We start from the raw sequence: 14,070 nt of genomic DNA on the forward strand, positions 1-14,070 counted from the left end.
TGCCTTTTCTGGCTTCTAGAAGCTGCCTGCATCTCTTGGCTCAGGACCCCTTCCTTCATCTTCAAAGACAGCAGTGTAGCATCTTTTCTCCTGACTTCTACTTCCATCCTCATGTCCTCGCCTCCTGTCTCCCTCTCAAGATCCTTAACTCAATCATGTCTGCAAAGTGCCCTTTGCCACGTCAGGTAACATATTCATAGGTTCCGGGGATTCAGATGTAGCCATCTTGTGCGGGGGGGGGTGGGGGGAGTGGGCGGGGGGCGGCATTATTCAGCTTACCACAAGCACTATTTTGTTTTGATCCCTGAAATCAAAGTTGGAAGGTTCGTTAGTCTTCTAGTCCAACTCTTTTATTTTACGAATAAAACCGGAGCTCAGAGAGGTGAAGTAACTTGTACAAGGACACATAGGTGTTCATTGGCCCCCTGGGCTTCTGAATCTCAGGCCCCTCCATTTTATGCTCTCATTTTATGAGCTAGGCTGAATTGAACTGCCCTGTTCATTTGATAATGTGCGGTTTCTTACTGCTTCTCCTAAGTTGTGGGTCATGTCAAGTTACTGCAGACAAGCTGCATTTGTAAATCATAGAGGAAGACTATTTCTCCTCTTTCAGGATATTTTTTATACCAAAGTTATTATCCTATAAGCAATTCCAATATTATATGAGAAGGCTTAGTGCTGTCCTTGTGACCAAAACCTTACTTCCCTAAAGAATTGTTTCTGTGTCTAGGGAGGTCGAACACAGAAGTAAAATAACCTGAAAACTGGAAGGGCCACTCTGTCACTTCTCAGGTTTATGTTATACGGTAACATGATAAATATAAAGTGAGGTGAAGAATGATTGTTCCAGTTGCCACCTCTGCGTAATAAATCACCCCAGAAGGTAGCAGTATATTTATTTTATTGTATTATGCTCATGGATTCTATTGGTCAAAGATTTGAAGAGGGCGTAGCAGGGATACTGTGTCTCTGCTCCACGATGTCTGGGGCCTCAGCTGGGAAGATTCACAGACTGGAGGTAAATGGATGGTAGAGGCTGGAAGCATCTGAAAACTTGTTCAACACACATGTCTGGTACCTGGGCTGGAACGAATCAAATATCAGGACTGCCGACTGGAGCACCAACCCGTGGCCCTACCAAGTGCTTGGCTTCCTAACATCGTGGCAATCTTAGGGCAGTCAGACATCTTATATGACAGCTCAAGCTTCCAAGTGTGAGTGTTCCATTGAGCAAGGCAGAAGCTACATGGCTTTTCAGTGTCACAAGTCACACAGCATCATTTCCACCATACTCTAATCATTGAAACAGTCACAGCCCACTCAGATTCAAGGGGAGGGTACACAGAACCCATCTTTCAATGGCAGAAGTGTCAAATAGTTTTGGGACCATGCTTTAAAACCACCACAGCTTTATTAGTTAGTATCCCGGTTGCAAGTAACAGATGATTCAAATAGGATGGGCTGAAATAATAAGGACATTTGTTTTCTGGCAAAGCCAGAAATACAGAGGTAGAGATGTTCCAGGTTAGTTCAGTTGCTCAAGAATGTTTCAGAGCTTCTGTGCTTCCCATCTTTTCATTCTACTGTCCTCAGCACACTAGCAATATTTAGTCTCATGGCCGCACATGGTTGCAGTAGTTCTGGTATCACATCCAATGAAGGAGATGGATATTGCCTTGGGTTGACCAGATTTTCTTAGGAAGGCAAACCTCTCCTTCAAGCCCCAGGAGTCTTCTCCTCAGGTCCCATTGGCCAAGGTTGGGCCACGTGATTCCTCACTTGGCAAAACCTATGGGAAAACGTACGTTTGGCATTTTCATCTTCTGTGGTGAAAACGAGTTCTGCTAGAGAGAAAATAGGGATGTGAAATAATTGTTGGTAGAATAGTCCTTTCCAGCTCTTATCATGCCATGGCCCATATATAAAAGATGATGACATTTACATGGTACATTGGAGTAAACTAGAGAGGCTTTGGGAGCATTTTTTTAGGGTTTGGTTAAAAAATATTTGCTTACATTATATAATGATAAGAAAAAATAAAATAGGAAAGATGTTAAAAATTGAATTTGTAAAAACTTGCAAATAAAATATTTCAAATGTTTTTATAATGAGACCTTCAATTTTGCTTTCATGAATGTAACATTTTATATCTGGATTTACGTTTAAAATAGCTATAAGCAATTCCCGTTTGAGAGTTTTTCATTATTCTTTTTCCTCCAAATATTAATAGATTCTATGTTGAGATGTGTTCTTCATAGAAGTAACTGATAAAAAACTTAGACCCATTTTACAAACCATTCAAACTATACTTAAATGCTTCTGTAATGGTAGTCTAAGTAATTAGGACCAACTCTTTCACCAGCAGTTAGGAAGGTTATACAAAATATAATAGGCATTTGCTTAAGGAATTGGAGCTTTAACGATGTGGGGGGAAATTGTGGATCTAAGACCCAGGAGAAGAATGAAACCTAGAAGCATGAGCAGGGTACTGGGGACAACTTTTCACCTGGGAGTGAGAAAATGCACAGCCTTTTGCTCATGGGCCAAGGGATAAAATACTCAGCTTCCATGGCTTGACAAGAAGGATGACTCTAGTGACAAGCATACTTTGTGTTGAGACTCCAAGGTAAGGGTGTAAAACAACCAAACTTGATCTTACAGGGACTGAAGCTCAGTTTTAAATCACTTTAATGTCTGAAATTAAAGTGATCTGGCATTGCTAATGCCTCTAGCCAACTTCCAGAAGCAAATGTAAAGTCTTTCTGGAGGAAGAAAACATCATCCTAGGCCTCAAATTAGGTATATAATTGTTCACATACATTATCAGGAGCACAACAGTATATAACTAGGCACATAAAGAGACAAAACAACATTTTCATAAATCAGTAGATAATGGGAATGGTCCAATCCGGGATCTAGATGGTGGAATTACGAGAAATAGACTTTAAAAGAACTATATTTAATGTATTCAGGGAAATGAAAGACAAGGTTGAGAATTTCATCAAAGAACTGGAAACCATAAAAAATATCCAAATGGGGGCTGGCCCCGTGGCCGAGTGGCTAAGTTCGCGTGCTCCGCTGCAGGTGGCCCAGTGTTTCGTTGGTTCGAATCCTGGGTGCGGACATGGCACTGCTCATCAAACCACGCTGAGGCAGCATCCCACACGCCACAGCTAGAAGGACCCACAATGAAGAATATACAACTATGTACTGGGGGGCTTTGGGGAGAAAAAGGAAAAAATAAAATCTTTAAAAGAAAAAAATATCCAAATGGATTGTCTAGAAGTGGGAAATACAATAACCAAAATTAAAAACTTAAAGAATGGGTTCTACAGTAGTTTAGACAAAGCTGAAGATTTAATTAATGAAATTAATAAAATTGGTCACAAGAAAACACTGAGAATGGGGCATAAATGAATGTAAAATACACAAGAAAGAGCCAGCCCTGATGGCCTAGTGGTTAAAGTTCGGTGCTCTCACTGCTTCAGTGACCCAGGTTTGCTTCCCTGTTGTGGAACCACACCACTCATCTGTCAGTAGCCATGCTGTGGCAGTGGCTCACATAGAGCTAGAAGGACCTACAACTAGAATATACAACCATTCACTAGAGCTTTGGGAGTTGTGGGGGGAAAGAGGAAGATTGGCAACAGATGACAGGGCAAATCTTTCGCTGCAAAAAAAAAAAAAGAAAAGAAAGAAATCTCCTTTAACAAAAAAAAAAAAAAAGAAGAAGAAGAAGAGGGGCCAGCCCAGTGGTGCAGTGGTTAAATTTGCACATTCTATTTTGGCGGTCCGGGGTTTGCTGGTTCGGATCCTGGGTGTGGATGTGGCACTGCTTGGCAAGCCATGCTGAGGTAGGCGTCCCACATATAAAGTAGAGGAAGATGGGCATGGATGTTAGCTCAGGGCCAGTCTTCCTCAGCAAAAAGAGGAGGATTGGCAGCAGATGGTAGCTCAGGGCTAATCTTCCTAAAAAAAAAAAAAGAAGAAGAGGGGGCTGTCCTGGTGGTGTAGTGGTTAAGTTCATGCTGTCTGCTTCAGCAGCCCAGGGTTTGCAGGTTAGGATCCTGGGTGTGGACCTAGCACGTCTGGTCAAGCCATGCTGTGGAGGCATCCCACATCAAATAGAGGAAGACTGGCACAGGTGTTAGCTCAGCAACAATCTTCCTCAAGCAAAAAGAGAAAGATTGGCAACAGATGTTAGCTCAGGGCCAAACTTCCTCACACACACACAAAAAGAGGCTTTCTTTGAAAAAAATACACAAGAAAGCATAGCAACAAAAGGAATACCATGAGAGTGTTTAACATACATAATTGGAGTTCCAGAGGGAGATGAGAGAGAATGGACAGAAACAATATTTTTTTTTTTTGAGGAAGATTAGCCCTGAGCTAACTGCTGCCAATCCTCCTCTTTTTGCTGAGGAATGCTGGCCCTGAGGCAACATCCGTGCCCATCTTCCTCTACTTTACATGTGGGATGCCTACCACAGCATGGCTTACCAAGCGGTGCCATGTCCGCACCCGGGATCCGAACTGGCGAACCCCCGGGCTGCCGAAGCCGAACGTGCGCACTTAACCACTGCGTCACCGGGCCAGCCCCAGAAACAATATTTGATGAAATAATAGCCAAAGATCTTCCAAAAATGATGAAAGAACTTTATTAATCAGAGTCTCTACGGGAAGCAGATGGAACACTCAAAATATAATTCAATAAGTATTGATTTACAATGATGTGTGTTGGGGAGGTGGGTATGGGGGATCCACAAGAAATAGCTCAGGAACTTGGCGGAGTCTACTTCTTTTGGCCCCTCAACGTTCATCGTTTTGATTAGCTACAGAGGCAGGGACTATTACAACTATTTTATGTTACTTGCTCCTCTCTGCCTTTGAACTCCACCATCTTATATGAAAGACACTGATCATGGCTAATGTTTTTGGTTTCAGGTGGTTGTATGACCTACTTGTTCTCACATTAGAATGATATAGTAGCTGATGGGTTGCCTCTATATGTCAAGCAGCATGTTTTAAACTGCACATCTCCTACATTGATATGGACTCTGTGATTACCAATGTAATGTCACCAATGTGATGGATCTATGTGATGTACAATTATGAGAGATGAAAGACTCCTTCAAACTTGCTATCGAGGCCTTCTAATTTTTTAACATACGTTCTTAATTTTATATTAAAAGCTGTTAATTTATATTTTTCCCTCTCTGTGCTCTCTAAAGCTATAATAAGGTGCCAGGTGGCTCTACAATCTTTACTAGCACTTGTGCTGCCATTGAGACTAAGTACCACAGCCAGTTGACCTTCAATGCCGTGCCCTCCATGTGAATTTCATCCGCTGGTGCTAACATGATATCACTTGATGCCATGAATTACTCATGCTCCATTGCCTCTCAGCAAGAAGATTACCCATGTGCTCCTTGAGTACATAAACAACTGAGTCCTAGAGTTACATTACATTTTGAGGATTTACTCCTGAGGGTTTACTTCCTAATACCTTGTATTAGTCAGGGTACTCCAGAACCAATAGGAGATATATGTATGTGTATATATACACATGATTTATCCTATGGAATTTTTTCCCACAATTTTGGGGGCTTGGTGAATCCAAAATCTGATGGCAGAGGCCAGCAGGCTGAAGACTCAGGAAAGAGACAGTTTGAATCCAAAGATAGTCTGCTGTAGAACCAGGAAGAGCCCAAGTTGCAGAGGAAGTCTGAAGGCAGTCTGCTGGAGAATTCCCTTTTGTTTGTGGGAGGTCAGGCTTTTGTTCAATTCAGGCCTGGAACTGATTAGATGAGGCCCACCCACATTATGGAGGGAAATCTGCTTTACTCAAAGTCCACTAATTTAAATGTACATCTCATCCAAAAATACTCTCACAGAAATATTCAAAATAATGTTTGACCAAATATCTGAGAACCCTGACCCAGCCAAGTTGACATATAAAATCAATGATTACAGGCTACTTTGGGTAGTAGCTACTGCATCAGTCAGGTTGCCAAGATGAAGTAGACGGCACATTCAAATTGGCATAAGTTGAAGAGGGCTCATTTTCGAAGGGACTAATTACAAAGGTGTAGGCAGGTGAATGACAAGAGATGTTACAAGAACCCGGGTGTGGGGCCCAGCCCGGTGGCTCAGCGCTTAAGTGCGCACATTCCACCAGCAGTCCGGGGTTTGCCGGTTCAGATCCCCGGTGCAGACGTGGCACCGCTTGGCAAGCCACGCTGTGGTAGGTGTCCCACATATAAAGTAGAGGAAGATGGGCATGCATGTTAGCTCAGGGCCAGTGTTCCTCAGCAAAAAGAGGAGGATTGGTGGCAGATGTTAGCTCAGGGCTAATCTTCCTAAAAAATAAAAAAAAGAATTAAAAAAAAAAGAACCTGGGTCTGGCAACACTGGAGCTGTCACCATTTCTAGGTCCAGAAGTTTGAGGGGAAAGAGAGGCTTAAATAGTCATATAGAAAAGGCCACTTTGAGAGAAACAATGACCTTTTATCAAGGGATACAGCAAACCCAAGGTGGCCCCCCACAAAGAGAGCAAGAGGAATAATTACCCTGACCACTTCTCCCTCCCTCTGATCTCCTACTGATGTTCCCCATTGGCTGAAACCAACGGGAAAGCAGAGGGCATGGAAGCTATTGTAATCTATAGAGGTCGGCTTCCCAAAGCAGAGAGTGGGGTGGAGCAGGGATGCAGTGAGGCAGAGGATACCCAGCACAGATCTCAAACCACAGCTCCAAGAATCCCGAAGATTCCCCACGCAGAATGAATAAAATAAAAACCATATTTTGGCATATCACAGTAAAATGGCTGAAAACCAAAGGAAAGAGAAGAATGAAAAAGTAGCATCCCCTCAAAAAGAAGACAAATTACCTTCAAAAGTCAAACAAGAAGACTGACATCTGACACCTCACAGAAACAGCAGAAACCCAAAGACAATGTATTTTGACATCTTCGAAATACTGAAGGAAAATTATGTGAACTTAGAATGTGTCCCCAGCAAAAACAACCTTAGAAATGAACACGAAATAACAAAAATTTTAGGCAAATAATGGAGAAAATTAGTCACCAGCAGAAGTACACTTCAAGAAATACAAAAGTCTATTCTTTTGGAAAAGGCAAATAATCCTAAATAGAAATTTGGGCAATTTAGAAGAAATGAAGAGTAAGTAAAGGGGTAAATTTGTAGATAAATTTAATGATTATCAACTCTATAAAACGATGATGATAATGTCTTTTGGAGTTTAGTATATATGTCAAATTAAAATACAGGATAACAACATAGGTTGAGAGGAAGATAAATTGAGTTAGTGTTCAAAGTCCCTTTCATTGTCAAGAAAGTGCATAAAAGTATCAAGTTACATTATATTTTGATAAGACAAGGATGCGTTTTATATATGGTAAGCAATAAAGGAAACATTTTTAAAAATGTGTAGCTATCAAGCTAATAGAATAGGGAAATAGAATAATAAGAGTATTCAACTCAAAAGGAGGCAAGAAAGGAGAGGAAAAACAACACAGTAAAGGTGGGACAAATAGGTACCAGATACGAAGATGATGTATTTTAATCCAAATATATCATAATTATGATAAATATAAATAGATCACATGCTTCATTTAAGAGACCAAACAAAGACAGAACAAAACATAACCCACCTATATGCTGTTTACAAGAGACACATAAAAAATATCAGGGATGCAGAAAAGTTGAAAGTAAAGGATGGAAAAGATACATGATGCAGCATTAATCCAAAGCTGGCATATATATATTAATGTCAGGTAAAGTAGGCTCTAAAAGATAAAAGAGTCAATTCATTAGGCAGACCGACAGTCTTATATTTGTATGCACTTAACAAATTGCTTCAAGACATGAGAAGTAAAAATTAATAGAATTAAAAGATGAAATAAATTCATAATTGTATGGGAGATTTTAATACCACTATCTCAACGGGTGACACCACAAGCTGGCAAAAACACACATCAGAAAGGATATAAGAGGTTTGAACATGATAGACACATTGTATCTAATTGACGTGTGCAGAACTCCGGACACAACAGTGGCAGAATACACATTCTTTTGAAGTTCCAACAGAACTTGATATGAACTAAACTATTTTGCATGAGGAGTTGAATCAGCATTGTTTTTATGAACAATGATTGCAATATGGTGATAGACATGCCTACTTGTTTTATAGCTGACAGTCCTTCAATTTCAAATTGTAGAGAAACATATACTCCCAGAAGAAACTTTTTCTAGAATTAGAAAGTATTTATTTCACTTCACAACTATTCATCTTTGAGAACCAGAATTCATTTTTCAAGTTACAAGGTACCACTTTGGGAATGAAAAACTCTGTATACTTGAATAAGACACTTAAGATCATAGTTATTAACGTTCTCACTAATAGACCATCGTATGTTATGTAAGTGTTGATGGAATTCTCCAAGCTGTGATGCTAACCCTGCTTCCCTATAGGTTCTGCATCTGCTTCTATAATCCTTTTAGACTTTCACACAGAACTATTTCAAGGCCTTTGTAATATCTGGTCCCAGTATGACAGGATGAGTTTTCTTCCATAGCACAAGCCATTATTACAAAAGAAAATTGCAAGGTAATACAATTTTCCTATTACCAGAACTAATTATCAAGAGTAGAACACTAATTTTTAAATTGCGTTACTTAGGATGAACATGGATCAGCAATGGGGCAGTGAATAGAAGATGTAAATGGAGTGGGAAGTTACTATGCTGAGATATGCTTTCTTCCATTTTAAAGGCACTGACGCTAATGTAGGTGTGAGGAGAAGTGTCCTATCTATGAGGATTGCTATGCTATGGAATTAATCTTTGGAGGATGGAAGAGAACAGGATTTGAACCCTGGCTGCAAATCAGAATCACAGGAGGAGGTTTTTAAAAATATCTATGCTAGACCCTAACCCCTGAGGTTCTGATTTAATTGTTCTGGAGAGGGGCCTGGCATCAGCAGGTTTTCAAAAGCTTCCCCACGTGATAATAACATGAAGTCAAGGTAGAGAACTTTTGATGCCAAATCTTTTTTTTCCCTCTATGTGTCATTGAAACAAGGTAAATGCACTTTTTATGGGAAGGTATAAAGATAGTTCTGCTGGAAGTTAGAACAATACATTATATTCTATTACTTCTTGGTTTTTTTGTGACCTATGGTTTGGTCATTTATTCATTCATTTAATAAATGTTTACTTAGCACCCACTATGTGCCAGGCATCATGTTAGAGCAGTGGTTCTCAATCAGGGGTGATTTTGCCCCTCCTGGTCCCTCAGGACATTTGGCAATGCCTGGAGACATTTTTGATTGCTCTAACTAGGTGGAAGCATATAATGAGTACAGGCCATGGGGTCTGCTAAACATCCCACTATGCACACGACAGCCCCTCACAACAAAATTATTTTGCACAAAATGTCAACAGTGCCAAAGCTGAGAAATCTTGTGTTAGATGGCGGTGAACAGCTCCAATTCCCTGTCTCTATGGAGCATATGACCTAGTTGGGGAAGGCAGCCAATATGCAAATACTATACATATTTGTATGTATAGGTGTGTATATGATGTCAGGTAATTGTGTTACAAAGCTGACTTAAGCAAAGTAAGGGGATAAAGTGTGACTGGGGGAGGCTATTTTAGATGAGATGATTAGGGAAGTCTCCTTTGGAAAAAAGTTTAAGCAATCCTTTGAATGATGTAAAGAAGTTAGATGAGAAGTTGGAAGTTAGATTATAAACTGGAAGTTAGTTGAGAGAGGTCAATGTGTTTTCTCAGAAAGTAGGGAAGCGAATTAATTAGGAAAGTATGTCAAGACTTCAGGCAGCTCAGTTGGGCCTTGTGATTGAAATTTCAAAGTGAAACCAGTCACCAAGGTTGTGGGCTCTAGTCACATTCAGTTCTTGGAAGCATGTGCAGGAGAGTAGGATTAACCAGAGTTGGGATTTTCCAGGTGATTTTAACTGAGGAAGAGAGGATCATGGGATTGGAAGGCATTTTCAGGGGAGGGATTGCGCTGCTAGATCACAGATTTCACAGTGAGAAAGCGATAGGGTCATTGCATTCCAGGTCCAATGGGGTCAGAAAATTACTGTGGTGAGGCTTTTAGAAGAAGTGAGATGGGAAGAAAGAGAGTAAGGGTCAGAAAGTCAGATGATTGAAAATAAAATACTTTTGAGGCCAAGATCTAAGGAGGAAGGGGGATCCTCTCCTACTTGGTGCCTCCTTTATATCCTACTGTGGGCATCGAAGCCAGGGGGAAGGTGGTTTACTAGGAGTACATGATTCCATGATTTTGACTTGATGTATTTCCCTGGCTTTTTGGTATATGGGGTGGTCTAGGGCTATGAGAGAAAGATAGCTGAGTACAAAGCCTAGCATATTGTACCATGATTAGCACATTGGTCAGGGGGAAGCAAGCAGGCATCAGAGAAGAAAAAGAAAGACCTTTCCATAGAGGTTGATCCCTTTCCGCTGCACTCATAGATTCCACATGAGACATCTGTCTTATATCCTTTCCTTTTTCTCCTGTACTTGTTCGGCTAGCTAAAGATAAAATTACATTTATATCTCTGGCAGGTTCTGCTTCTTCACACAACTGCACAACAACAGGGAGAATGTTTTTGGCTAAGGTTTGGAAGATTCATTTATTTGTGTGTTTTGGTCCCTTCTGCTTTTGCCATTTTTAGCAAAGTTTGTAACTTTTGAACCATTTGTTTAACTAAAAATTCTACTCGTGTTATGGGCAATCCATGCCCCATCTCATCCGCAAATTACAAACTTTAAACAAATTTCAAGACTCAGAATATTTCCTTCCGACATGGGGTAAACAAATCTGTTTCTTCTTTAGTGTCTGTCTTTTAGTGGAAAGTATTGCTGACCTTTTGATTCAGGGAATATAATCTGACCCTGTTGTCTATTATAGTGCTTTACTGCACTGAAGGGGACTATAAACTGGTTCAAAAATAAATGTGCTTCATGAATCGGTTCTGTACTGATTCAGGGAAAGAACAGGTGCAAGGAGACCCATTAAATCTCACCCAGCTCTTAATTTCCATGATTCTTCTAAACCATGTCTCATGAAGGACATTTCTTGATGATTTTAAAGGACTGGAGTAAGGTATTTACAAGCATAAAATGCCTTCATTAAGTTTCGTCATTTTGCTCATCAAAAATCTGCAGCCTTATCAGAGGAAATCATTCATTGTCCAACTTTATATGCTAATGACCCTCTTCATAGTCAAAGCACATTATAAATATTTATTCATAGGCCAGATGAGAACCTTTAAAGTGGTTAATTTTAAAACAAAGCAACTTTTGTACAGGGAGAAAATAACACTGAATATGAACAAAATGAGCATTTGTGTCATGGTTTCCACATAATAAAGCATTTGCTAAGCACTAGCACTAATTGTGCATGTTTATTCAACACATCATGCAGCCCTGGTTTCCAAAGGCACACTTGAGTATAAACGTATATAGATTGACCTCAGTTGACATTAAGGGATTGTGGATAGATTTCTTGTTTTTTTTTTTTTTTGAGGAAGAGTAGCCCTGAGCTAACTGCTGCCAATCCTCCTCTTTTCGCTGAGGAAGACTGGCCCTGAGTTAACATCCATGCCCATCTTCCTCTACTTTATACTTGGGACGCCTACCACAGCATGGCTTGCCAAGTGGCGACATGTCCGCACCCAGGATCCGAACCCGCGAACCCCAAGCTGCCGAGAAGTGGGATGTGCGCACTTAATCGCTACGCCACCGGGCCGGCCCATGGAAAGATTTCTCGTTGTCACAATCTTCATTATATTCCATCCTCCTTAGGTAAACACATGGATGATACAGATGTTGAACAATGTGCCGAAGCAACATCATTCAACACATTTCTCACTCCTTTATCCCAAGGTATAAAAATGAGGAATCAACACTGATTGAAAAGTTCAAGGCTCAGCTGTCTCCTCCCAGACACAGACAAGCACGTGGAGAACAACAAACGCTGTTTATAAAGGGTTTTCTGCCCACATAGTCTCATCTCTGTTTCAACCCTGGTTAATGTTTGTTGGAATTGGGGATTCAGAGCCTCGAGATTGCCAGTCATTGTGGTGACGACCTCAGGTTAGTGTGGCAGGAATTTGTTCAGAGGTGAAAGAGGTCCTCACTGGGGGCTTTCCACTAGTGGCATCTCTCCTGGAGTCCTTTTGGAATTTGGTTTTGGGCTATTTTTTTTAAGAATTTTCACAAAGTGAAGAAAGCTATGATTTTCTTTGATTCTTTGTTGACAAAAAATTTAACATGGCTAAACACTTGAATTGATCCAACTCATCTGCCTTTTCTCTACCTAAATCCAGGCTGGCAGAAAAAGTTCCTTAATGAACAGACTGGGACCTCTGTAACTCTGTGGTCTCCATCCACAATGGGGTTTTCAGAGAAGCAGGGAAAACCTCTAATAATTCTCTGGTCTGTTCAGCTCTGGTTCTCCACTATGGCCATTGCCATCATTGTCCCACTCTCCAACCCTCTGAGTCCAGAACATTCTTGTCACTATCAGCATACTGCTGCCCACTTCACCAAAAAGCTGAATCCATCATATGAGGTCTCCTTTGACTTCTTGCCACCTGACATAAGAGCACACTTGCTTGGCTAGCTATGCTTTGCTTCTCTTATAACAGAAGCAGTCATCCTTCTACTGGTTCTTTAACACTTATTATTTCTTTCTTACAAACTATGGAAAGACATTTTTCTTCTTCTTTCTCCTTTGTTTTTAATTCCACTCTTTCTAGGGTTTATTGTAACTACCAACTTCCTTATTTTGTATCTCCTACACAAGTATAAACCCCATGAGGACAGGCAACTGGTCTATCCTGCTCCCCATTGTATTTCTAGAGCAGAGATCAATGCCTGATTCAATAAACGTTTTCGTTTGTTAATGAATGAATGAGAGCTAAGAGGAGCATGAGGTGGGGCAGAGTGGCGTTATGGAACCCAGAGTGTTCTATGGTTAAATTTCAATGATTTTGTTCCCCTGAAGTCTCCTATGATAGTCTTTACTTAGAAGTAATGCTTCACCAACAAAGCAGTGGTGCTATTGGGAATACTTATCTGTAGCTGCTTGTTTACTTCTAAGTCAACACAATCTATGTCCTAGACCATTTGTCAAGTTTATGGCATTCATACTGTGCCATGCTACTAAGGGCTGCTAATATGTAAATTTCCCAGTGAATTATTCATCTGAAAGTTAAGTAATAAAACTCAACTTGAGAAGAGGAAGCTGTATAAGAAAACGTTTTGATAGAATTGTGCTTATTTCTTCCGTTATATTTATTGGAGCATTGCACAGTACATGTTAGATACCAATGGCATGGTTGAACATAGTGTGCTTTCCCCCAAAGAAAAACATTCAGTCATTCACATATAAAAGGAAAGTGAAGGTACAGGAGGTCAGCTCCAGAAAACAGTATGTCATCCACTAAGGAAAAAAAAAAAACTATTTAAGGCCTATCATTTAAAGATCAAATAAAATGAATCATTCACTCCCAGCTATCATATATCACATTGTGAATCTTTCTTGAAAAGGAATAGGAGGAAAAAGCAGTGTCAAATCTGTTTCTGTGTTACATTTCATCTAAGTAGCCTAAAACAAATTTTGGTGATATGTCTTTGCCCAGTAGACTAAGATTTTTCTTTTAATTTGGAATAAAATTAAATACATATTTTTATTTTAAATAACTATTTCAACAAATGTTTGTTGATGGCCTGCTATATTCTAACACTAGCCTGGACTTTCATGGGTGGGGTAAGAAGGGAAGGTGATGCTTTAGCTGAGCTGACTCTTGAAAGAAGGGCAGATGATAGCTAGGCTAAGGAAGATGAAGCTGCCAGGAAGAAGCAACAGAATGCTCAAAAGCATGGAGGCATGAGGGGCCAGCCTGGTGGCCGAGTGGTTAAGTTCTTGCACTCTGCTTCAGCAGGCCAGGGTTTCGCCGGTTCGGATCCTGGGTGCAGACATGGCACTGCTCATCAAGCCATGCTGAGGTAGCATC

This window comes from Equus przewalskii, chromosome X (assembly GCF_037783145.1).
Source record: "Equus przewalskii isolate Varuska chromosome X, EquPr2, whole genome shotgun sequence".
Lineage (NCBI taxonomy): Eukaryota > Metazoa > Chordata > Mammalia > Perissodactyla > Equidae > Equus > Equus przewalskii.